Source organism: Lonchura striata, chromosome 8 (assembly GCF_046129695.1).
Source record: "Lonchura striata isolate bLonStr1 chromosome 8, bLonStr1.mat, whole genome shotgun sequence".
Taxonomy (NCBI): domain Eukaryota; kingdom Metazoa; phylum Chordata; class Aves; order Passeriformes; family Estrildidae; genus Lonchura; species Lonchura striata.
This window is the reverse complement of record NC_134610.1, coordinates 22,287,896-22,314,072: the sequence shown is the minus strand read 5'-3', so window position 1 is coordinate 22,314,072 and position 26,177 is coordinate 22,287,896. Positions and strand designations below refer to the sequence as shown.

At 38.9% G+C, this 26,177-nt stretch overlaps 1 long non-coding RNA gene across 2 annotated transcripts in view; it reads left to right on the top strand.

Annotated features, from left to right (window-relative positions):
* The window catches only part of LOC110482853 (uncharacterized), a 49,697-nt gene extending 24,099 nt beyond the window's left edge, over positions 1–25,598 (top strand). For both annotated transcript variants that reach the window (XR_013340317.1, XR_013340318.1), the window contains exon 3: positions 24,819–25,598. This is a non-coding gene — a long non-coding RNA (uncharacterized LOC110482853). The remainder of the gene's footprint in view (positions 1–24,818) is intronic.
* Positions 25,599–26,177: the final 579 nt, after the last annotated feature.

Here is a 26,177-nt window from a genome sequence, read left to right as displayed (position 1 = left end):
CAAGAGATGAGGATACAGAGATGTGAAAGTTTGGTTATGGACTGAAAAAAGAATACCTTAAGTTTTTAACAGTGTACTTTAATAATAGCAAGTGGTTAATGAATACATCTTTATCTAACATTTTATGAAATCTTTCAATATATTCTTCAACTCAGAAAGTTTTCCAAGTAAAACAAAGTAAAGGGAAAAGAGCATAAAATATGTTTTCCCATATTGGCTTGTTGGTGACTTCAATTATTTCTCATGCTTATTCTTTTATAGAGTTGTCTGGATTATTTTGACCACTTCCTCACATATTTTAACTCCTAAAACAAATTATTTCACCAATAATTGCTCACTCTGGGGCTAGTTTTACTGTGCTTTCTTTTGTAAAAACAAAACAACTAAAAATCCAAAGCAAAACATTTGGGTTTGTTGTCCAGTTTTTGCACTAGAATATGAGTGAAAATGTCTCTGCACAACTGAAAACTGCCGCATTTCCTGCCCTGTCCCTGAGAACTGAAGTGCTTTTCAGAGCAGGGTCAGGAGCTGTCAGGAGCACTGAGGGTGCTTTGTGCCTGCCCGAGCAGTGGAAAGGCAGCTCCTCACAGCTGAGAGCTCCCACCTGGACCAGAGCTGGGCTGAAGCTTCCAGCTCCTTCATGAAGGAGTCTAGGGACTGTGGGCTCACTGGTAATCCTAGATGAGGCTTGTGCTGGGATAGTAAAGTAAGGGATAAATTAAACAAGTTCATGGCAGGCAGTATTTAATATAATAATACAGGAAGGACTTAGAGCCAGGGCTACTCTTCTGTCTCCATTACAGAGGAGAATCATGAAAAATCCAATATTTTAATCTTTCTGAAAATATTTAACTCCCTTTAAAGTCCTTCTGATGATTGCATTTACTTCATGCTTGTGCCAGCACTTCTGTGTATGGGAGTGCTTGTAGATCCTGAAGGGACTGCAGAGCATCTTCTTGTTCCATCAGCCAGTAGAGAAATATTACCAGGCAGCAAATAAATGGTGCTGGCCAACTTCTACTCGGGTATGAAGGCATCTTGCCAGGGAACACTCTGATCCACATACACTGACTTCTTTTAAAAGCTGGACGAGTCTGAGAGGACTATAAAAGAAGCTAAAGTCATGCTAATGTTTTAAAATGGTCAACAAGATGACTAATAGACATTCAACCTATTAAGATGAAAAGAGGTATCATCCCAGTCTTGGAAGCTTAACATTGGAGACAATCAGTACATAATTAAATGATGGCAGCAGAACATTCATCTTGGCACATTTTCAGGGAAGTTAAGGTTTGTCAGACAAGCATGGTCTTTTTTGTTTGATGAAATAGCAAGTTCTGGTGATAAAAACCCCAACAAAGCTACACAGTCACATTGAATGGACTAAACCAAACAAAGAGATTATATTGAGTAACTAAGAACTGGAAGTCACCATGCTCTGTTGAGGCCTCAAGGGCTTCATTCCTCTCCTGTTGTACAGCTGGTGGTAACAGCAAGGCACGGGGAGGAGCACACCACCCATACAGGGACAGTAACCAGTCAGCCAAAAACAGAGCCAAGGCTGCTCTGGGGTCACACAAGGAAGCCAGGTCAGCCCAGGTGGGGCTTGGCACAGACACGCCTAAAACGTAACTTCAGCAAGGACCAAGGGCAGAAGCCTGACCTTAAATGCAGCTTGGAAGCCACAGGACAAAAGCCTCACAATAAGGCTTTCTGCTTTCATAGCAGCTCAATCCAGGGTTCCACAACTGCATGGCATTAGAGGGTGCAGCAGTGAAAGTCATGGTGGGGCTGAGAAGAAGAACCTGCAGAGCAGCTCAGGGCCTCAGCTGGGATTTGGGAATCACCGTAGCAAAACAAAGGAACACAGACTTTTCATATAATATACAGAGGAGGATGTGAAGGCAAGAAGATACACAGCCTTAATTGGGTTTCAGAAGGGGCTACCATACCTGAAAATAGCATTAGTGAAAATGCTTATGGGAATATTGGGTTGGTTCTTGAAGTACACTATGAAACAAAAAAAAAACAGGTTTAAAAAACCCCAACATTCAAAGAAAAAAAGAGTCACGAAAACATGCTTTAATCTGTTGAGGTTATCCAAGAAGGAGTTAAAAAGTGACTTAATCAAAGTCTGCAGGTATCTACATAAGGAAGAGATTTCTGATAACAAATAGCTATTTAGTCTAACAGAAAAAGGCACAATAAGATCCAATGGTTGGAAGCTGTCGTACTTTCTCTAGCATGGGCCATTAATCATTGGAACAACCTACCACAGGATGTGGTAGATCATTTGAAGTCTTTAAATCAGGACTGCATCTTTTCAAAAGAAATCCTTCTCTCAAACAGAAAATCTGCATCTGATGCAGAAACTGAATTGTGCAAAGACTGAGGTGAAAGTCTTTAAAATATATTAAATTAAAGAAAAACAGCTCAGTGGAAAAATTGATTGGCAAAAGAAGCAGAAAAAGGAAAAAGAAGCAGAGAAGTGAAAGAAAAAAGGTATTCTTTCTAAAATGTATGTCTTCTGTCCTTTAAACACAGTGTGAAAAAGACATGCTTTTTCCTTGAAGTTCATCTGGTGGCATTCTGGCTGCACATGGTGATGGGGTCACCAGTGGTTATTTATGAAGCATGGATTCTTGGGCATGGTTAAAAAATACCAGTTGGCCTTCTTTTAGTTAAATCCCATTCCTTTGAGGTGAATTTAATCATGCCTGAAACATATCTGTAAAACAGAAGCACTTTGAGTTTCCTACAGAGAAAAAAGGAAGATACCAGCCTGTGGGAGAGAATACAACTCTTATGTCAAAAAGAGGAAACAGATAGGGTGCAATTCCAGGGCTAAACTTACGAGTCCAGAATACCAAAGTTTATAATCAGAGCTCCCACAAGGAGAGACAGGAGTGTATGAGGATATTTGCTACTTCCTATAGTAAATAACACTCACTAAACATTTACATAATTCTAGTGTTCTGCTTTGATAGGAACTTCTTTGTGCCGGAAACTGCAAACAGAAAAGGGAGGGAGCAGACAATCCATGCATGGGAAGAGAGTTGCAGCCCAAAGCCTCCAGCAGCACAGAAAACTTGAGCTGGTCTTTCAGAGTTGCTGCCATGACAGAAAAAGGACTCTGGTTTCGTGCCTGCTTTGACCATGCATGAAAAGTTTTTCTCTGAAATTTTCTTTATGATTTTAGCCTCTGATATGCAAACAGCTGTTGGGTAGAAGTGTATGTTCCAAGTTCACTGGGCTTTTCATGATCAGAGAATAATAGTAAAGAGCTGGATGCAGAGATTATGCTGGCTTTGCTCCACCTGCCCTTTGGGATCCAGTAGTTACGTCCCTAACCCTTCTGTGACCTAAGCACATGTAATACACGCAGCATGGCTCGAGATGGCGCGGAAGGAAATGAAAATGCACAGGGCCATACCTGCTAATTTATTATCTGCATGCCGAGGCACACAGCGGCACCGCTGCGTGTGTGCACGTGCTCGGCGAGCTTGCATGCCACATGTGCACCCCATCCCCCCGCAGCAGGACAGATTCCAAATTAAAACTGGGACCTCTCTGGAGTAAGTGGTCCTGGAAAACCTGTTCCTGGAAAACCTGCTGCAATACAAATAAGAATCAGTTGCAACAATTCAGTACAGTTCCTACTGTCAAGTCTTTAAATTCATTAGCCATTTCACATACTTTGCCATTTACATTGTTGGATCACTTCTTTTCTTTCCATAAGCTTATAAAAACAAACAATTAGTTAAGACAATTTCTATGGCTTTTCTCCCCACACAAGTAATTTTTAGTCTTCCTTTTTCTAAAGCCTGCTGTTGGGCTGAGCAGCACTTTTAACCCCTGGGGTCTGTATTTCACCAGTGATGGTCGCCAGATGAGGCTGTTTCAGGCTGACACAAAGTACCATCTCCAGAGGCTGAACAGCTCTGAATTACCCCACAAGTGCTGCTGGCTAGAGGAGCCAGGGGGAAGGCAAGAGGTTCAGCTGCTGTTCAGCATGTCACAGCACCAATCTGTCAGTCAGCACAGCCCAGATCCCACACAGAAACCTCCATGGGCTTTGGATCAAGCCTTAAGAATTATAGTACTTTGGGACTGTGTGTGCATGTGTGTGGTTTCTGGGTGTATGTTTTAATTTTGTTTTGTTCTGGAAATACCAAGTATGTCCTTTGAGACCATTAGAAATGAAGTTTATATAGACATGGTAAAAGACCACTGTAGGCAAGGATAATAAAATATTAAATCATTATGAGAGACATAACAACTGGTTTAAAATAGGAAGTGCTGAGTTTTCCAAGTTCAGTAAGTATGATTATTTCTCTCTTTCATTTTCAGAGCACCTGTGATTATATAGAACTAACAATTTGAGAACTGAAACAAACTGGGTTTGTTTATGAGCAAGCAATATAAACTCATCTATCAGACTCATCAGTATGTGGGCCAAATCATAAATTACCATCTTACTGTTGGCTTTTAGGGAACAGTGACACTTCCTCCATGTGAAGATATGCCCCTTATTTTTGAATCAGGAAAGCTAAGAGCTTTGCTTCTGGCAAGGACAACTCTAAAAGGAATCATTCCTAATGCAATCTGCCCTTGAAATAAAGCTTCCTCTCATCTGTATTCCCTGTGTCATCTGATACGGGCTTCAAATATAAAATTTTCATTGTTTTTCTATGACATTGTCAGGATGGGAAGAAATATTAGCAACATGATTCCTAACAGAATCTGCATGAAGTCATCACACATTTGACTTCCTGCTAGACATAAATCCATTATCCTACAAACTGTGTTGCTCACATGACATTCCTACTAAGCAGCTGCAGTTGATAAGAGCTATTCTGCATAATTTGCTTTGAAGTATCTTTTAAGATAGGATTAACCAGATGATGTATTCTTTTTTCCCTCTTTCCCTCGGTCTCTCTTGGTGGTGGTGGTGATGTTCTCATCATCATCATGGTCCTGTTGCTACAGAGATGTTGGTGGACTGCAGATATCCACGTGGTATCTGTACACCTTGTGAGCAGTTTGTCTGTATCTTACACTAAATGTGTTTAAACCTAAATGTTTGGACTGCTAGAAAGAACACAGAAGAATCTGGAACTGCTAATATCAGAAAATAAAAAGCCACTGTCGTTAACCAGTATGACAGTGCTTGAAAATACATCTGATTTACCAAGAAATAAATATTCTGCCTTTCCATCAGCTTGCTTTTAAGTCCAAGTATGTATTGTTTTTCAAACACTTTGTCATTATCTGAAAAAAAGAGAATAGTTTATATGTTTATTGAGTGACTAAATCTCTAAGACACTGAATGGTTTTGTATTTTCTTCCAAGGGATAGTCTTGTTATGTGGAGAATCACATCTTTGCCCACTTGTTTTCTGCCTTGCTTGCCATATACAATGCAAAGGAAGTAACTGTGAAAATGTAAATGAATATTCTCATGTAAGTGGTGCTAATATGATAGCATCCCGTACATCTGAGTGGCTCAGAAAACTAATGGGCACGATTCTGAACTGTGGAAACATGAGCCATGGTGAAAAAGTTGGAATTCAGATTTATTGCTTCTTTCTTCTCATCTTCAATGCTTGAATAAAAAAAAAGAAACATTTAAAGAATGCAAGTTTAAGTATCTTAATCTCATCAGCTTCGGCTTGGCTTTTTGCTCTTCTATGTTCAAATGAAGCACCTCATCAAAATTACATTACAATTATAAATAAAATCAAGGTCCACTTTTTATTAACTTTTGCTTTTTATCCTCCCTCTGTTTAAATGCATCGGCTCTGAAGTTTCCTGGCTGCAGCCACTGGGTGTTTAGAGGCAATACTGCAGACTTTTATGTTTTATGGATTCTACAAGAACAATATAACATGATACTGACAATCATAAACAGATACTAAGTTGTTTCAGTTTGGAAACAATTGCAGCCATATAACCCTTGGTGGGCTCTTTTATATGAACTTTTATTTTTCTCCATACAATGGCTAACATGGGAACTGTCCCCCCTCCAATAGAGCAGCTTGTATTTGCTCAGGAAATGGTTAAGTTACAGCTGGTCACCCCTGTTACTTCATGGAAATGCTTTGATTTGTCTTCCATACTAAAACAGTTAGAGTCATTTGTTTTACTAACAACTCCCCTCAGAGCAGAACCTCAATACCATCTTAAAGCAAAATTAACTTCACACATGACTTTGTCAAGAAGCTTATTTCCATCTCAGGAGAGTTCAAATTTTATGAAATCTGGACACAGTGTAGTTAGGAGGACAGACTTTGGAAATGTTATTTCCTTCTTTGTGCTGCCCATACTGGCCATTCACCCAAGGATTTTTCAGGTTACATAAAGGCAATGCTTTCTTAAGTGTATAAAAATGCCTGTACTTGACCAGGCTACCCAGCTTGGCCATTGCCAAGAAGGCACTGGGCAAAATATTAATTGTATCTCCAACCTGCACTCTGACTTGTTCAAAGCAGAGGATGTGTCCACAGCAGCTACACTAAAATAACTTTATTTTTAAAACTTCTGATAATTTGTAAAATATTTGCCATATCTAAGAGTAGGGATTAATTCTGGACAGGCTAATCCCTTTCAAAATGGGGAAATGTAGCTTCAGCCTCCCAAATTGACTGACAAGGCAGCTTAAAGATACCAGCAGGAGTAGATGAACAGCAAACATGGGGTCTGTATGTACCTTAATCCACGCTTCTCTGAGGAGTTGTATGAATATGAAGTCTTTTACTGTTAAATTTAAGTCCTGTAAGGGAAAAAAAATTATTGTAGTTTAATAGTGCTAATTCTAGTTTGTCTAACACCTCCAGGCCAGTTGAGAAGACTTTCTGGACTTGAAACAGAGAAAAATGAAAGATTTCTCTTTGTTAGAATTTCAAAGCACTTCGCATTCACTACAACCCGCCTGCAAACAGTAAAGCTCAGAATACCAGCCTGTATCAAGTCATTAACCTTTTAGGACTCAATCAAAGCAGTGTTGTGTGACATTAATGAATGCTTTAATGTGGTATATAAAAGCTAACAAACATGGAAACTGGCAATGATTCATCAAATTTAATATTCCATCAAACATTTAATTTTGAAGACTGACACTTTTTTAAAATAACGAAATAGACTACAAGTTCAGAAGAGTGCCTTTAATGAGAGTCATTCCCCTCTTTTAGGACTTTTCCAAATTGCATTTAGATGCCCAACAAAAGCAAGAAAAGTGCATAAAAATCTGAAACAGTTATGCAACCTTCTAAATAACATTTGAACTTATTTTATGGAATCTGTTGAGAAGAGTGAAGGAAGTTGTCCTTATAAATACACTTGCAGTTTAGGTCACACATTGTCTGCAGTCATTGCTAGGAGGCAAAAGCCCTGTTGTAAAACAGCTGGGCTTCTTGGCTTGGGGCAAAGGCAAATTCCACAGCCAGAAACCTAATTAGACACTTTTGGAATTCACAGCACCCTTTCACGCTATGACCTTTTCCTTTCTCTGCCTTCCCCTTGCTTCTCCACAGCTCACCCCCATATGTCCTCCTCCCCCCTGTCCCCACATGAACATCTGATCCCCTCCTTAATAAATATGTTGCTCTTTATTGCATAAACATTGTCTTCTGGCCAAATTCAATCCTGCTGGTCGCAAGACCAACTTGGAAGTCAACAAGTTTATGTCATGGATAAATTTGCCCCTGTGATGCATTTAACTTGTAAGAGACTCTGCTTATCCAGTCTCCTAAAAAATTTTGAAAATATGGACTGCAGAGAAGTGATTTCAAAGAAACAGCTTTATCTGTCCTGGAAAATTTCAAAGTACCCAAGGAATTCTCATGTTGCCCTGGAAAGAAAAGCAAAATAACCTGACATTTTTTAAAACCCATCAACACATGGTCTAAATCTGCTCCACTGCCAGGGCACCCACCTGAATGCAGAAAGCCCAGGTTCAAATTCCTGGAGGGACTTGAACCTGGGTCTTCCACATATGACAGGTAGATATGCCAGCTCCTGGTCTCACACTGGCTACTTTTTGGACTGAAGTAGCAATTCTGTTCTGAACCTGGCTTTTTCCACGGAAAGATTTTGTATACTCACAAAGCATTTTTCATATTGACAGCTAGGTATTTTTTCAATGAACAGTGCCTCACCACAAATTTGCCAACCTCCTATACCCTCAGACAAACACATTCAAAACTTTTCTAAAAGACTAGTACACTTTAATTTAAATGTTGCTTGTGTCAAGAGGAAATAATATACAAAACCACATAGATATAACAATATAGGTGTCTTATAAAATAAATGTGCAACTGATAGAAATGGCAGGCTATTAAATGTCACTGAAGATGTATAATTTATAGTGAGACTATTATATATCATTTTCTTAAATTGTTTTTATAATATAAGCTGCAGTTCTTATCCAAACTCATTTCCAGCCAAAGAGCATGTTCCCTCACACAGATTTTTCACTTAACTAAAAACTGCAGGATTCATCCATTAAAAAAAAAAAAAAAAGTATGATAAATAGGATATTTTAACTGAATTGGGTAATAGAGAACTGCTGTGCCACTCCTGAGAAATGTCTATAATTCACTTATGCCTTCTGGTATTTGTATAGCATGTTGACTCATGAATCACAGAGTAGCTATCATAAAAAAAACAATGTCTCCTTGACAAAAATACATTTAACTCAGCTGAGATTTGCAGTTAAGATTCATGCCTACATTTTCAAAATCACAAATGCTATTATGTTACACTTGGGGAACTGTTTTTGTAGACCTGTGCACATTGGTGGTACATTTCCTGCTCCGAATCCCAGAAAGCACTAACGGATTGCTTCTTGTCACTTTTCTGCAGCAATATTCTCACTTTGCAGATGGTAAACCTGAGGCAGAGGAGCTTAGTAAGGAGATAAGGTGAGAAGGAAAGTTCAAAGCTCAAAGCAGAGGGCAGAAGTAAATGCTGCTTTGGGAAACTGGTGCCCCATGTTTCTCATGGCTGCCAGCTCCAATAATAGTACCTTGCTTCCTCTGCAACTACCCACCAGCAGTACCTTTTCTCTAGCTGCCCTTCTGCAGAAGCAAGTGGACTTTTAAATTTTTTTTTTTTTTTTTATGGAAATGTATCTTTTTCACCAGCCAAATGTATTCTGATATGGTGCTGGCCCACAAGGAAAGATACAGACAGGTTTAGGCAGATTTTTGTTAAATATTTAGAGCAGTTGGGATAGGAGCAGGTAAGAGGTGCCTACCAGAGGATGTCAGTATGATTTTGTCACATCTGAAATGGTGAGAAACAGTACTTGTCACAATCATTGGCATGGGAAAGGGAAGAAAATACCTACAGGGTGTGCAGAGGAAATGATCAGATTCAAGTTTCCCTCCAAGGAAAAAGATTTCATCTTCCAAGGCCTGTGAGGCAGAGAGAAAACATCAGTTGTTATTTGGAGGGTGTCAGAGGTCCCAGGTGAGAGGAGATCCTGCAGAATAAAGTCCCAATAGCAACAGAGAAAAAACCAAAAACCAGAGGGTTCTTTGTGACATCAAACCCACAGAATATTGCCTCTATCATGGCCACTGGGGATGCACAGTCCTGGGCTTCACTTCACAACCAAAGACAGGCACCTCAGGCTGACTTCCAGCTCACCCCAGCGTCGTCTCTTCAGCCTAAAGGGGTGAAACATCTCCCTCAGCCTGGGCCCTAAAAATATCTCTTATTTCTTCTTCCCCAACAATCGTGTATTCACTACATGCTACTGCTTTTTTGCTTGAGATTCATTATTTCAATCACTGAAAAATACCGTTCATTATAATTTGCAACTATTGTTTTAATAATAAACTAAACATCAAAGGAACACTAAGTGTGCATGATTGCTAAGTGGCCAGCATCCTCAAAGTCCCCTGGAAAAACTAATTAGTATGTTACTATATATCTGCATACCTGGGAGATAAATGTTGTTCTCATCCCCTTCCCTAAGGACAGAATGGAGATAGTTCAGTAAAACACTCTACTTCTTAATATGCAGGGTTTGTTGTAGGAGCAGCTCAATTCATATTTCCACCAGTTTGATGGTAAGGGAGCAGCAGTAGCAATATTAATCTGCAGTAACCTGTCAGTGAACTCTACAGCTAATATGATGTAGTTATGATTTTACCATCAATCAGAACTGAACAGGCCCTGGACAATCCTTACAGCACTGCCTCAAAAAATCTAATTGTGCTAAAGCTTCATCAGTTTCCAACATTTCTTTTTTATCTGTCACAGACTTTTGGCCTACTACACAACCTTTTATTATTGGTCTTATTGCATTAGCTTGTAGGACAAAAAAGAAAAGGCTAAATCTAAGAGTTCCCCTGCATTCCATCATTTGTTACCATGTAGGATCCTATTTGACAGTTCCATATTATTTTAGATTTAGATAAATATTCTTAGGACATATGGTATTGCATGAACTTTTGAACCACTGATGGCTAACATATAAAAAAAAGCTAGCAATATTTTTATCTCTACATTTGCATGTTCAAATGTAGAAGAAATAGATAACAAAAATGGGAGAATTAAGCTGTAACCAGGATTGGACTAGACAAAATGTAAAGCCAGACTTTGTTTTTTCTTTTAATTAATTGTATTCACAGAGCAGAAGAATAGTTGAAAAATGAATTATTAACAGCAAATATTAACTTCTACGGGAGTTAGAGTTCTACTAGTAATTAAGATAACTGTTCATTATTCTTTTCGGGCATTTTTAGTACAACCATTTATTATGTAGCTTTGTAGCTTAAATTAGATGTAGATGTGTGTGTGTGTGTAAATATCATAAAAGAAACACAGACAGGCATTCTCAGCCAGAAGCTTTCCTTCAAACAGTGGCCATAAGAGATTACAACTTGCAGTGAGAGACATTACAACCACACTATTTCTGGTGAGTTTACTATGCGAGAAGTTCTGGTGTAACTTTTGTGATTTTAAACATATAAACCCATCAAGGAAGATGAACTATTAACATTATCTGTTTAGTCATTTTAATCTTTTGCATCTTAAATGTAATCAGGCTTTTCAGAACTAAAATTGCTAATCAGCATGTTGGATAAATGTTTCCATTTTAAAATGTGCACATTTAGACATAACAGCTGGCTGTAAAGAATATATTTATATTTGTGATTTAATGTATCACAAACTTTATATTTGATTTCATTTAGCTTTACCAAGAAACTGAGAAAATTTTTGCTAGCATGATCTGTTCTGACAGCAGTTTTACAGCAGCAGAAAAGCCCAGAGTAATAAATTAGGTGTGCATACAATGCATTATGTAGTCTTTAAAGCAAGCATGTCTTTTTACCAAAGCAGGTTTTTTTACACAATTTCAAGTGATTTCATCCCTTTCTAACATGAGCTTTATTCATGCGAAGCAATACAGATTGTGCATAAACAGAACACAGCACTCTACTACAACGGCTGTTCATTAATTTTGCAAACTGTGTTCAAAACTGAAGGGAAATATTGTTTTTAGATGAATTCTAACTTCAAAGAAATACTTTTGATGATATGAACATCAAATGAATAGCTGAGTTTTAGCCTTCAATCAATCATAACGTAAAGTAATTGTAATCTAATAAAAATAGCCATACAAAATAAGGAAATGGCAGTTGCATCCTGTTAAAAACATGCAGGAATGCAACTTTGGAACTACTGAGAGAACCGAGGCTGTAGAAAGACAAAAACAGGATGTTAAATTCTTACGACAATTGGAAGCAACTGATTTTTTAAGCACCCGCCACCACCCGTGATAATTTGTTCAGCAGCCTCTAGGGGGTCCTGTGCGACTGCAGAACCCTGCAATTTCATGAGCATCTAAAAACGGGTTATCAGAGATACAGGCATTTACACTGATGTTGATAATGTCCAGCTGCATTGTCACTGCTGCAAATTCGACTGCTACACTAGTGCCAGTGTTCTCTAAAGTGAAAATCACAAAACAAGTTTCTTGAAAACTTCAGCCCACTTCAGAATGTGTACTTGTCATCAGGGCAATAATAAAAATATTCACTATAATTAATATAATTACATTAAACTGCACATAGTCATTCCTTAGGCAAGCGTATTTAAATGCCAACCACAAATTTATTCACTTTCCTTTACATTTTTAACAATTATTTAACTCCTTGTTTTAGAAGACTGTCAGTAAGGAACACTAGTTTTCCTTAATTATTTCATATTCCTGGTTTTGCAAGAGGCAGGAATTTTACCACCACATACTAATTCTCCTCTGTACTTTAAGAGTCAACTAGAAGATGTTATAGGATTACTACTATTAAAAAAAAAATCACTAGACCGTTAATAACAGAATGGAAAAAAACAGTTAAGTTAGTGTGGTACAATGTGTCATGCCTGGTCAACCACAAATATAGCAATAGAATTATAAGCTCAGTTGGTTAGAGAACAATAAAGCCACATAAAAGTTCAAAGATTAATAACAGTATAATTATCAAAAAACCTCAAGCCATTCTTTAATGAATATTATAACAAAAATAACAACATTTGGTGATTTTAAAATCTTATAGTCTGGATTTTTCAAACATGAGAATGTGTAGTCAGAAATCTTGATTTTCTCTAGAGAAGGTCATTGAAGAAAAGGCTGAATATTACCATAGCCTGCTAAATTATTCTGGTATGCTGTGATACCTGCAAAGCTGTTCAGACATTGAAACAAATGACTCCTCTTAGTCATAGCTGTCACAAGAGGGTGAGTCTTACCTCATACTTGTGGGGAAATTGATAGAATGAGCTATACAAATAGTTCCTATAATGAGGATTTTCTTAACCTTTATTATTCACATGGCCTCACTGTTACATAAAAGGCAAAGAAATGACAGTTCTAGCTGGCACAGCTTTAACTACAGATAATAAAAGACCTCTTGCTGGTCAGTAAGTTAACTTTACAGTCAAACTTGGGCAATCTGTAGAACTGGGCTGGACGAGTCCAGGAATCAATGTCTGGCTTTGCTGGCCTCACAGTTCATAGCTAGAGGAATGCTTGAATACATTTACTTCTGGGCATGGTCCTTCTCTGATGTACTGTCAGGCAGGGATGTATGCCCTCTTGCATCTGACACACTTTGATTGTCCTACATCTTTGGAAATCAACATTTAAAGGAGACTTATCCAAAATGGAATTTAATTTGCTTAAAGCCTGCAGTTTAAGCTGTCTGTGGGACTTAGGGTGAGGTTTGTCCTGGTCAAAAACCACAGCCACACACAACCCCCACCACAAGTATGCTGTGACTGGGTCAGAGGTTTGGTGGTTCCTGTGGCATGGGAAAGCTCCCAGGCAACCTCCTGAAAACACAGCCCCACCTTCCTGTGGATTTATTGCATGGAAATTGAAATAAGATTAGTAAAACCAAAGTGATGGGCTATAAAAAGGATTGCAAAATATACAGTGCAATTGGATATTGCCCAGCCCATGAGAGCATTTTACACTTCAGCCAGAACACCAGTTACAGTGAGGTCACTGTACCTGCACACAGCTTATTTTGCATTATACCAGCACTGCAATACAAGTTGGAGTGAATAACAGTTAGGAGCAAGCAGAGAAGTAGAATATTAAAAATTGCCAGGTTAGACTGTAGAACACTGGCACATAACAGGTGCAATTTTTTTCTCATTTTAAACATATTTTTTTAAGATTTATATGTGTTTCAAAACAGTTAAGCCCAACATTTTCTTAGACTACCTACTACTTGATCTACAATACACCAGCTGCTGCCTGTTTCATCTCCCAAAATAGAAGCTTAGCTAGTGAAAGCAAGAGAGCTGGACAGCATTTTCTCAGCTTCTGCTAACCAAGAGATGATGTAACAAGTCCAGGAGGTTCAGAACTCTCCAAAAGGATACACTGAGAATTCATTTCTTCCAAAATGTCATTGAGGGGGTGAGTAACATGCATGCATGGGACCGTGAGCTATCTCAGAGACAACCCAAGAAAGAGGCAGACAATGTGAATAACAAATGTCTGTTACTTTGTGTTCAGTCATAGGAGACCTCACTCAAAGCACAGTCAGGTTAATAACACTTTGAATGTTTACTCCAAATTAATCTGTCTCAGATTCTGTATAACCACAAACAAGTCAAGAAAGGCTTACTTGTGCTAAAAAATATGAGATATCAAAATTCACAAAATTGAAAATAAAACATGACAGGGAATCAAACGTGTCCTTACTAATTTCAAAATGCTAATATTTCCTTTTTGGATATTTAAGCTTGTATTGAGTTAGCCTGAGTTTCAAAGGAAAATGTGACCTCAAACAATTTTTGTTTTCCATTAAGAAAACGTTGACACAAGTCCTTCAAAAATTAAAAAAATTTTCCACTACTTTCTAAATCAAACAATTTTGAAACTATGACCCTTCCTTGAAATCATTTTGGTTGCAATGACTCACTAGTTTTATGAGAAAACATACCATTGTGAGTACACGTGACTCCCTATCCCCTTGTGAAATCCTAGAGAGAACAGATTCCCATCCTGTCACATTTGGGTCCATTGCTCAACATTTCTGTGAACTGGGTAGACACAGGAGTATTTTAATTCTTCCTTTGTATATTCAATAAATAAATAAATAAATAAAATTGTGTTGTGTGTGTAAAGCAATAAGGAGATTAATATCAATCTTAAAAGGAAAATTAATAGTTAAATAAAAGTCATAATCAGGGCATGAAAGCCCTTGAAACTAGCAGCTTGACTGGCTATTTTCTGATACATTGACCTTATGTACACAGTGAGGGCAGTGAACACAGGCCTGTTCTCCATTCCCATCAGGGCGCAGGGGAAGGGTTACAGCAGCCCATCATGCAGCCTCTCTGCTTTTATTCTAAGCCAAAAGGCAATAGTTTCCTCTGTAACTGAGCTGAAGGACACTTAAAAATAATTAATAGGACTTGGTGCAATTAGCATTATTTGTTGTGTTGTGTGCCTTCTAGTTTTTTATTGCCTGCTTCCAGAGCTTAAAGACTTTTCTTCAGAAAGGTTGAATACCAACTGTTCTGAAAGTAGTCCCAAGGCAAGACAGAATATAAATAGCTCTGCAAGCACAACAAGCTGAAGGCTCCACAGAGGCAAAAGTACATCAAGTAATTAAAAAATACTGAACTATATAAGTAGGGAATATCCCTTTACAGTTGCAGGACATATATATTAAAAACGCTACCAGGATCTGAGTTGTTTTTAACTGTCGTGCCAATGGGAGTAATGCATAAACAGGAAGGGCAAATGCACAAGGGTCCACATGCAAAATTCTCCCTGAGGCCAATCCACCTTCCCCACTTCCCCTCAAGGAAGGAACAAGCTTTTGTCACCCTTCTAAAAGCACGTAAGCCATGTGTCCTCTTCCTACAGCTGCAGATCCAGCAGCATGGTGTGCCTAACCATCCAGTCCCAGGTGGCTCTTGCCTCCTCCAGTCCCTCTCCAGAGGACCAAGAGCTGCCAGAATGATGGGCATGGGGTGGACATGTGGATAAAGTCCCCAACACAACGCCCTTATATATTTATTTATTTGCTTACTTACTAGACCATTACTTATACCACAACTGCTTTATTTCCAGAAGACCTGGTTTCTCCACACTCCCAGAGGTGGAGCAAACCCAGCCATATGTAGCATCCCCCTGCAACAGCAGCCAGGTCTGACAAGGAGCAGCTATCTGACAGCACAGGGGAAGGCTGTGCTTTAATTGCCTCTTTTTATGGGCCTTTCATACTGGGATTGACTTGACTTTATAGGAAGGCCTGACATGGAACCAATGCACAAGGCCTTTCCAAGTCTCAGGAGCCCCTGAAGGGGGGCTAAGAAGGGCCCTACCTGACACTGCAGCACCATCCATCATGTCAGCAACCTCCACAGCTCTGGGAGCATGATTTGTTAGTTAACACAGCCTTTGTTAGCTCACTCTCCAGTAGCATACACCAGTGGAGATCTACACCTTTCAGAAAATTGCCAACAGACAAGAAAGGATTTATCAAAAACTAGACCAGGTCCAAACTATGCACTAATTTGGATCAATAAAAAATGTGTCCAAAAATATTTGTTTATTTATTATCAAGATGATCTTTCTTGCCATAGAATCTGAGGCAGATTATCTTCACAATTAAAATGATACTGGTGCTCCTAAAATCTAGTTTTTATCTCGTTTTAAATATATGCAAGGGGTAGGAAACAGAAACCTTATGGATGTGGACTTTTGCCTGTCGTTGTTTACCTCTTTATTTATAAGAGCAAGCATACATGTACCACAAATATTCTGACAACTACTGGTGGTGCACTGCATGCTGTATCAGAGGAATAAAGAACAGAGCTGATGGAATGGGGAGAATAATTTACTGTGCAGTAGTTTCAGCTGCCAGTGACTGCAACAGGAACTCAGCAGATGTTTTCTTGATAAAGGTTGTTTCTTGTTGCAGAAGCAGCAGCAAAATCCATAGTGTTTTTCTACAGGACTCTGCACATCATAATTCTGCCATTTCAGTTAGTCTTAACAGCTGGGGGATAAAAAAATGTTCCACTGCATTATTTGAAATTTGTCACGTTGATTTAGTTTCATTACTGTTATTAAATTTTATTCTGGAATGGTTTACATATCAAGAATACATAATGGGTTTCTATGTGGCCTGGGATTTATTCCTTGAATGAGGAAAGGACTCTACTGTGACAAAGTCATAAAGCCTTATTGACTTGATCCTTTGCCATAAACATTGGACTCAGGGAGTTAGACTGCATAATAAATTGATACAATGGTTGTATTTTCATCAGGAGAATAACTACTTCCAAAACAGAACCTAACAGTAAGTCTAGATCTATGGAATTGTTTTAGAGATCTTCTATCACCAGGCACAAATAGGAAAATATTCTCCTAATTAGGCAATAAGGGTAGAGAGAAACAGCACGAATATGCATATTTAACATATTATTCAGATCCTGAAGGAAAATAAAATAAGACAAAAAATGTAACAAAAATTAAATGTGCACAGACATATGGAAGGATATAAATATGCAAAAGGGTGTTTCTAAACAAAGAAACACCTTTTAAAATACAAGTTGTATTGAAAGACAAGATGAGCAAATAAATGGAAATTACAGACGATACTCCAGTTTAATTCAAATTCAGTTTTTGGATCTCTTCTTTTCTAATGGGACCACTCACAGGTCCAAAAAACTTTTGAGTTGGCTCTAAATTTTGTGTTATAAGCCAACATTTAAATGTGAGTGACTGCCATTTTGTCACGTTCCTGGAAGGCAATTTGCACACAGGAGAAAGTTGCCATGTCATATAATGTAAATTACTCAAGATCACATGTCACCTCAGAGAGATATACTCTTGCTGATTTGTAAATTAAAGACAAGCCACAAAAGTTCCTAATTCCTTCACAACCTAACTACTCATGAGTTTCTGCTGAAAGACTGCCATCAAAAGGCAATAAATCTTCAGGAAAAAATATCACAATGCTAATTCTAAAGCACTCATGACTTTTTCCCAACTTTCTCTGGAATATTTCTTCCAAAAGAAAGCAGATGGCAAAATACTCAGTGGGTCAGCTTTTGTGTTCAGACACTCCCATGGGTTTCCCTAATTCGAGTTGTCTCTGCACAGACATAAACAACAGAAATCGCCACCCACCCTTCCTTAAAATCATCACATTTTTCCTTGCCTCACTATCAGAAGCATTACTTGAAACCAGCATGGCTGTTCAGTGCACTCTGGATGCATAAGCAGAAGGGGAAAAGCAAAATAACATTTCTCGCTGAATTGGATTCACAGATCCAGGACATGCCTGGGTCCAGCTCAAATCCACCCTTTTCCTGGTGAAGCCCTTCGACAGATGACCTAACTTTGCTGCTCCTCTACCAACCCAGCCACCCAACCAGGCAAAACCAGGTCTTCTCTGAAAGCCACATAGCACTGCTGAGCTGAAGTGTCTCAAGAAGCCAAATCACTCTGGAGTACCAGATTATTTATTTACTCATTTACTGGGGAGAAACAAACTCCTTAGAGGACAGATTTGCAGAAGAATTCAGCGCTGACCTCATTGTGTCATTATTGATGTCAGCAAAACGTGCTGAAACAAAATAAGCCCAGTGATGGACGAGACAGCAAACCTCACATGGTGTAAACCACTAAGAGGTTCAGAGCACCTTCACTCGCTGCACTGCTGCTAACAAACAAAGCCCAGCCAGGGACAAGGGCTTCTGGCAGCTCATGAGGGAGCGTGTCAGGCCACACAGCCCTCAGCGGTGTCCCCAGCCTCATGGGCGCCGCAGACGTGTGCTCCAGCGCGGGCAGCTCCATCCATCGTGTTTGTGCCGAGGTCCCGTGTGTTGCCAGGGGTTACTGCACACACAGCGAGGGACACGGGCCGCACAACGAGGGGAAAAGCCTTTCAGCCCAAAAAAGGAAAACATCAGCTACAGAAATGCAACGGCAGAGGCAAACCACCAGAGATAATCAAATGTTAATATAACTGCATTCCTTTCCAGTGTAATGAAAAAACATCAGAAAGCATAAAGAATATGCTGCAAGTAACAGAGGGGTTTTTCTAACAAAAAATTCAGATAACTCATATGCAAATGTATGAAGACTATAAGAGAAGAGCCACTGCAGACCTACAAAATCAGCCTGGCACACCTCCATAAGAGCTGTGCTGCTGGGCTGGGGCCAGTCAGGACCCCATTGCTGTGCCCCCAGCTGCTCCCAGTGCCCACAGCCACCACCAATCCTGACCCAGCAGAGAACAAGGCTGAAATATTGCTGCTGGCACCAACCAACCATGAGGTTCAAGCAATCCACAACTGAGGGAGGCATTAAACCTTTATAGCTGTGAACACACCAATGGCATCTCCTGAGCAGCTGTGCAGGCGAAAGGCAAGGAGCCCCCCACAACACCTATTCTGAATGAAGGACGCCAGCAAAACAGCCAACACTTGAATGTTGCCTGCTCCATCTTCAGACCACACACATTTGCTGTTAGTCACCTAAATACAGGCTGTTCTTCAGGTGCTCTCATTTCTCAAGCTTGCACACTGTGAGAAAATAATACTCTGTTAGTCCTAGGTTAAAAAAAAACTTTACATTTTTACAAGACCAAAAAGCTGTTAGCTTGAGAGTCCTGTTTTCTATAAAACTCACATTCATAACAAGTAATAAATATGGAAGTTTGCTGCAATATAACCCATAAGTCTGCCTAAAATGTAGATCTGAAGAGATCTCCATTAAAGGCAAAGTGCAGCATAGGCTTCATGCCAGACCATTCTTTTGTTTCTTTTCAATAAGAGAAAGAGTGCCAACTATGATAAAGTTTTATAAGGAAGTCACCTATTTTCTAACAACATGACTGAAATTAGCCATTCATTACATGTAGGCTCTTAACTACTATTAATTGACATCACTTTCCTTCTCATCTCTGAGCAAGCCAAGAATACTTTTTTAAATTGCATTTCTAACTCAACATTGATATTTACTGCATTCCATATAAAATTAGACATTCCTCTGTTTAAAAGGAATCAAATAAAAGCCAGAGACCTGACCTGCTAAGTGCAGTACTTTTCACACTTTTTACCAATTTATTTGCTAAGATTCACATTTAAGGCACAAGGTTGTAGCAGAGCATCAGATGACACACACAGAAAAAACATGCTGCTCTGAGTCCTTTCTGCCTAAGCACAGTGGATTCATAGCACATTGAAATCAACAGCAGACTTTGCATAGACAGTATTGAACTTGAGCTGCATCCAGCAGTATGGAAAAAAAGGACAACATGCTTTGGGCTGAAACAATAGTTCTGTCAATTAACCCAGCTACAGTGCACTGCTACCATATCTGGGAGGACTACAGGCAATCGTTGCAGCATATTCCAAAGAACTTCTGAAAGAGTGAGCCCTATCTGTGATCAAATTAGTCACTGTAAGAATATCCCTAATAACTTGAACTTAGATGTTGATAGAACAAGACAGCATCTCAAAAAAATTGCTCTATCCAGGAATATAACTCAGAATGTTAAGTATTAGAAACGTGAATTATTAGATCAGTCTCATGCATTTCTCCTGACAACAGGAGAATCTCCTGCAACATTATTTCCTAGTTCTTTTGTGTGCTTGTTATTTTTTTTAATATATCACATTAAATGGTAAAGAATGTTGGGTAAACAGAATAAGAGATTTTTTTATTTTTTACCCCACTATAGGTCTTGTTCATGCCACACGATCAGTTTGCCTCACTGACATCCCTTTGCTTTCCCACCTTTAATAGGAGAGATAGCAATACCTGTCTGCTCCTTAAGACATTTATGCTTATTACTTATCACTTACCAAAATCTTTCAAACTGAAAGAAGTGTCACAGAGGCAATATGAGACATAAATTTGTCTTTCGCGGTGTTTCTTACTTCCTTTTTGTGTTGAGAGCCAAGGCTCGTTTCTGATAGCTATCATATTCTACTCCTTCTCTCATCAATTATTTGAAGAAGTTAATGTCATCCAAGGCTATGTTTCTAATAATTTTTTTTTAGCTGTGTAATTTAAAGAGTGCAAAATCATTCCATTTCATCTTATTCTGGAGATCACTAACTGTAATTATACATGGAAATGATGAAACGAAGAAAAACTAGATATACTCTAATCCACTTTCGGGGTGTAGCATAAAAAATCCAGGTCAGTTATGCTAATTTCAAACACTGAGTTCACCAGTGCTTCAGAAAAATAAAACTTGTATCAAGTTATGGAGTAAATGTTGGTTCACAACAAGGATTTCATTTTCCTCACAGAAATAGTGGAGCTAAATAAATAGACAAATTATTCTCATATGACTATTTGATCAATCAAGAATTACTAGTAAAATATAAACACACCTTAAACCCAATCCCAAACCCAAAAGACACCCCTCCCCAAAACCTTCAACCCTCCCAAATTGAAAAAAACATATTACAAAATTTTATGTTATGCAAAGAGTTCAAGGAGATTGACTGTGGTTCTTTCAAAGGCTATAATAAATATTCTTTGAAGAAAAATAATGCTAGTGAGAACAGATCCATTCACACATGAGAAGAGTAAATTAAAGATTCAGAAATGCCTCTGACATTAAGTTTCTTTTCAAGTATTTCCTCAGTGGAAAAGAAATAGGAAGAAATGCTAGGAGCACTGAAGGAGAGTGGGATGAGGATCCTGTGAAAGAAACTGCAACAACTAATGAAGGACATACGGGAAACACACTGGGGAAATGTGAACAAATAAAAAAACCTAGACAACATGCATTCTACAGGACTTAAAAGAATTAGCTAAGCTCCTTTATATTCATTGTGCACAAGACATATAACTGAAAAATTAAAGCAGAGGAAAATATTAACATTACCACCTTAAACAACAGCAAGGGTACTCATAAATCCAGTTTCTGTTCCTAATGGTCACTCTGTCTTCAGTGAGCCTTGGGTGCAGGGCCTTGAGCAAGGACAGAGGACTATCCTAGTGCAGATGAGCTTTAATAGGGGCATGATGTTGTATCTCACAGGATCTTAGCTGAAAAGTAATTCACATTGGCTCTGCCATTTCCATATGGCTTTCAAGTTGCTGAGGTAATGAAATTACAGGAAATAAGCTGCAATGTAGCAAGGTGGTGGGAACTGTCTCCTGGCTGCCATGTGGATGACTATGAACAGCCTGTTGGACTTCTTTTATTAATGATCTGGAAAAGAGAATGCACAGCACTTTGATGAAACTCACAGGTATGAGTGTGAAAGACAGAAAGACAGTGTACAAAGAAAATAATAAAGAATTTCCCAGAGAAGATAGAACCATGGAAACAAAGTAACTAAAGGAAACTCAACTTGGAAAATAATGCAGCCTGGGAATACATCTGAGAAGGACTAACAGGAAGGTGAAATCTCAGATGTAATAATGATGAAAGAGATGTAGGGAGATAGCTCGGGCTAAATGACATGAATTGGTAACGTGCTGTGGTGTGAAAAGGCCAGCACAGTATGAAATAGGGTAAATACCGTCATATCACTGAGAAACGAACCAATACCACTTTCTGCATGCTGCTGGTACAGCTCCATCTGGAATATTATACCCATTTCTGGATATTGACAAATTTGAGAGCTCAGAGAAGAGCACCAAACATGATCCAAAGACTAAGAGGATTGATTTATGAGGAGACATTAGAAGAGTTAAAAATATAAATTGCTTGGCTAAGAAATGATTAATGGGGGACATGATAACAGCCTACTAATATTTGAAGAAGACCACCGGTGAAGGAAAGGCATTTTTCAGCAGTATTCTCAAGGAACGTCAGAGTTCAGAGAGCAACTGCGAAGTAAAAACATACACTGAGTATCAAGAAATGCTTACTGATCATGAATTATCATAATCTGAGGAATAATTTCCTCAGTAGGAGAGGAATGTGGCTTTTTCCTGTGGCTTTCAAACACAAACTTGAAGAATTCCTTAAGAAACCTATGAACCCACAACTGCAAAAGTTTGAACTCCAACCTCTCTGATCCATTCCAGCTCAGCCAAGCTGGGCACAGTCTACAATTTCCTCTTCCCCAAGATGATTTGGGCATATTTGTAAAGATGTTACATTCTGATTTGTGTTTCTTCCCATGCTGTTCACTACCCTGGCATTCATAAAAATAAAATAAACAATAGCTGCTCTTAGAGAAGTACTTTTGTTACTTGAGGGCCAGTTAAAGTCTCAGCACCTGTCTTACCACTGCATGCAAATAACAAACCAGCAGCTGGACACCTACAGAGCCTTTCAGTGACTGGGCTTTTGATGAGCTACATTCACAATAAATATTAGATTCAAGTGCTTCTTCCTCTCTTTTTAAGGTGAAAAAATAACAGTATAGCAAAGCCTGACTATTCTGGTTTGTCAGAAAGCTCATGGTTGGCCAATAACACTGGAAAAACAGTATGAACCTGGCAAGGCATGGAGCTGGCAAGGTAATTGGAATCCTTCTTCATCCAGCCACAGAGTTCTTCCCAGGGAGACACAACGCTGTAACACGTGTCATGCAGCAGCAACAGAAGTTTTAAATCTTGAAGCTGCCTTAGCTAGATATATCTCCCAAAGTTAGATTAATTGTGTATCTTTCATCTTCAGCCATCTCTGAAAAGCCTTATCTTTATCTCTGCTTTCAGAGGTCCATAAATTTCTCTGTGTTCAAAGGCTTCATCCCTTCCCCCAGTCCCTCTCTAGTTCAGATATCCACAAACTCCAGCACGACTGGCAAATCTCTCGGTATTTAATCCTCTTAAATTATCTTCCCCTTCATACCTCCTTCCATGTCTTTCACCTATTTCCCTCCAATGCTTCACTGCTAAGTTCATCCTTGCTGAATCCTTCTGCTGGAAACCTCCTTTCTATGAAAAACATCCTCATTAGGAAGGAAACCAACATTGCTACTTTCTTTCCTGCTAATATTTCCCTAGTCCTGGAAACTTAAATTATTTAAAGAATAACCAAGAATAAAGAATTGACCAAGTCAATTTTAAAACCATGAAGTTCGATTGAAGTTTTTCACTTTTTCCATGGACATCTTTTCCCCCTCTCCAGAGGCAAAATTCTCCATAAACTGTTGCCAATGGTTTTGCTTAAAGCGTTCACTGAAGAACCTAGTGTGAAATATATTCAACTTTGACACTTGTTTTCTGCTAAGTAAAGGAATTTAAATCTCTGAAAAAAATTGATTTCATTTATAAGCAGCCAGCCATGTTTTCAATGTAATTTTTGTTCATGTGTTTCTTCATCAGATATGACTGATTCAGGTAGATCAGTCCCTGTACACTAGGTTACCATAATTATGCACTATACCCATTTCAAAATTAGTTCCAGCTAGTTAGCTTCACTGCACGACAATTCACACTGACAATTGAGAATTTAACCTAGTTTGATGATGGATGCATATAAACAACAAAATCCATAATTTACACACTGTAGAAAATAAACGCTCTGGCTGGCCAGGGACATGAAGCATATGAAGGGTTTTCATTTTAGATGTTTGAAAATTTTAAACTCAAGCAGCTTTTAATCAACATACCATTGAAAACAAATTTCAGCAGTTGCATTTCTTATTCAGCAGCAGTACAATGTAACTGAAAATAGAAGCTCTAAAAGCTTGATGGTCTATTACTCAACATGTGCTTATAATAAATTATATGTAAATAGCAGTTATGGTGTACTAAGAAAAGCCAGAAAAGACAACCAGTTTCAATAAGCTGAAGGGGCTGAGAAAAGGGCCATTTCTGTCCTACTGTTCTGAAATAATTCCTATAATGCAAACACTTGCATGTATCACTGGTTTCTATTATTATCAAGTTGCAGTAGCATCAAATCCCATAGTACTAAAATAGTTTTTAAAAAGCTAGCATCAGTTACCAGAACTAGACACTGTTATCCCTCACTCTCAGCATTGGCAGCAAGGCTGGAGCAGGCTCTGGGCTGAGGAGGAACTGCAGGAAGTGTGCAGAGGGTGATGAGCACTCAGGGGTTCAGGGTGAGATGCCCTGAGCCTGCAATCCCGGTAATTCCAACAGAGGTGGGGGCTTATTCCCCATGAAACCAAGAGGTGTTAATTGGGCTTAAACAGCCATGGTAACACCAGTAAAAGGGAATTAAGGAAAGTGTTCGGCCTGAAGCACTGGAGCAATGAGCATCTCCCCGCACATGCAAATTTACTGAAATAGAGTGAATTTTCCCTGCTAATACAAGGAAGACAGGCTGCCTTTATTTCTGAGTTTGGTTTCCTATACTCTTAACAGCTTTCCTTTTACTCTAGGTGAAGATGGCTAATTACAAACCACACAGACAGACAGTGAAGACTGCACACTCCACCGAGAGACCAAGATACAGGCTACAGTTTTTCAAAAGGAGGAAGAAGATAAAGCTTCTTCTTCTTCATAAGAAGAAAATGTTATAAAAATCAGTCATAGATTCAGCGTGTGGAGCAATGGCCTCCATTAATCCCTCTCCTGCATCCCTGTGCTGTAGCCGTGGAACCTCATCCATTACTGCCATGCTGTGGGTCCACGTTAGTCCCTCAGCTCAGGGTGCTGGTTGGAGGGAGCTGGATGCTGCAGAAAGCAAACATATCCTGGAGACCTGCCTATGAAACACAGGACCTAGCACAGGCTGAGAGAGAAAACTGGTTCCCTTTGGATTGTGCATACTTCTGAGGGGAATGAATTTGGTACAGAGGACTAATTGGATGAGACACTGGTAAGACTTCAACGTTGTGAGTAGAAACAAAAATCTCAGTGGAACAGTACAATAATTATTTAAACTTTTTAAATTATAATTTTTAATGAAGAAAAATAGAACCCTTCAGCCAAAGGAAATTTTACAGCAGTGATTGCTCTGACACGAGCAGCAGACAATAAGGGAGGTGCCAGCCCAGGAAAATGTTTGTGGAGCCATTGACACGCATGGGAAGATAAAAACTAAAAATCCAAGTGAACTCGCTGGCATAATAGTAGACAATATTGCAGCTGATGACAATAAAGCTCCCACTAATACTTCAGTAGGAAAAGGTGCCAATAAAGAGCTTATTGAAAAGCACACAGAATCAAAGCTTGATTTGTATTTAGAACAACTGAGTTCCAGAGCATGCATGGAGCTGTCTGTCACCTGAGGACACTTTTTCCAACAGAAAACAGAAACCCAGACTAGCTGCATTATTAGACACTGGGGACTTGTAAAAATGGAGGCTGAGAAAGCAAAGCAAACTCCTCAGTCAAACTCAGTGCTGTCAAATCCATCTCATCCTGGAATGAGTGAGAGCCGGTACTAAACTTCATGGGGATTCTGAATTTCCTGGAAATTGCAGATGTTTATTTTTTACAGTAATTGCTATATAAGTGATCCTTTAATTTTCTTCTATACACCCTCTTAATACTCTCTGCAGACTCATCAGCCTTCACTGGTTATTACCTGACCTGATCCATTAGGTCGACTTGTATTACAGCAAGTAATACAAGTCTTTATTTTATATTACACAAATAGGGTCAGGCAAATGCAAACATCAAATGTGCAGTGTTAGAAATATGCAACTGTAAACATATTGTTGTTGGGCAAAATATACAAATACCTAAACAGATGAAGGAAAATAGCCCTCATATCAAAGGTCTTAGGTTTTCAA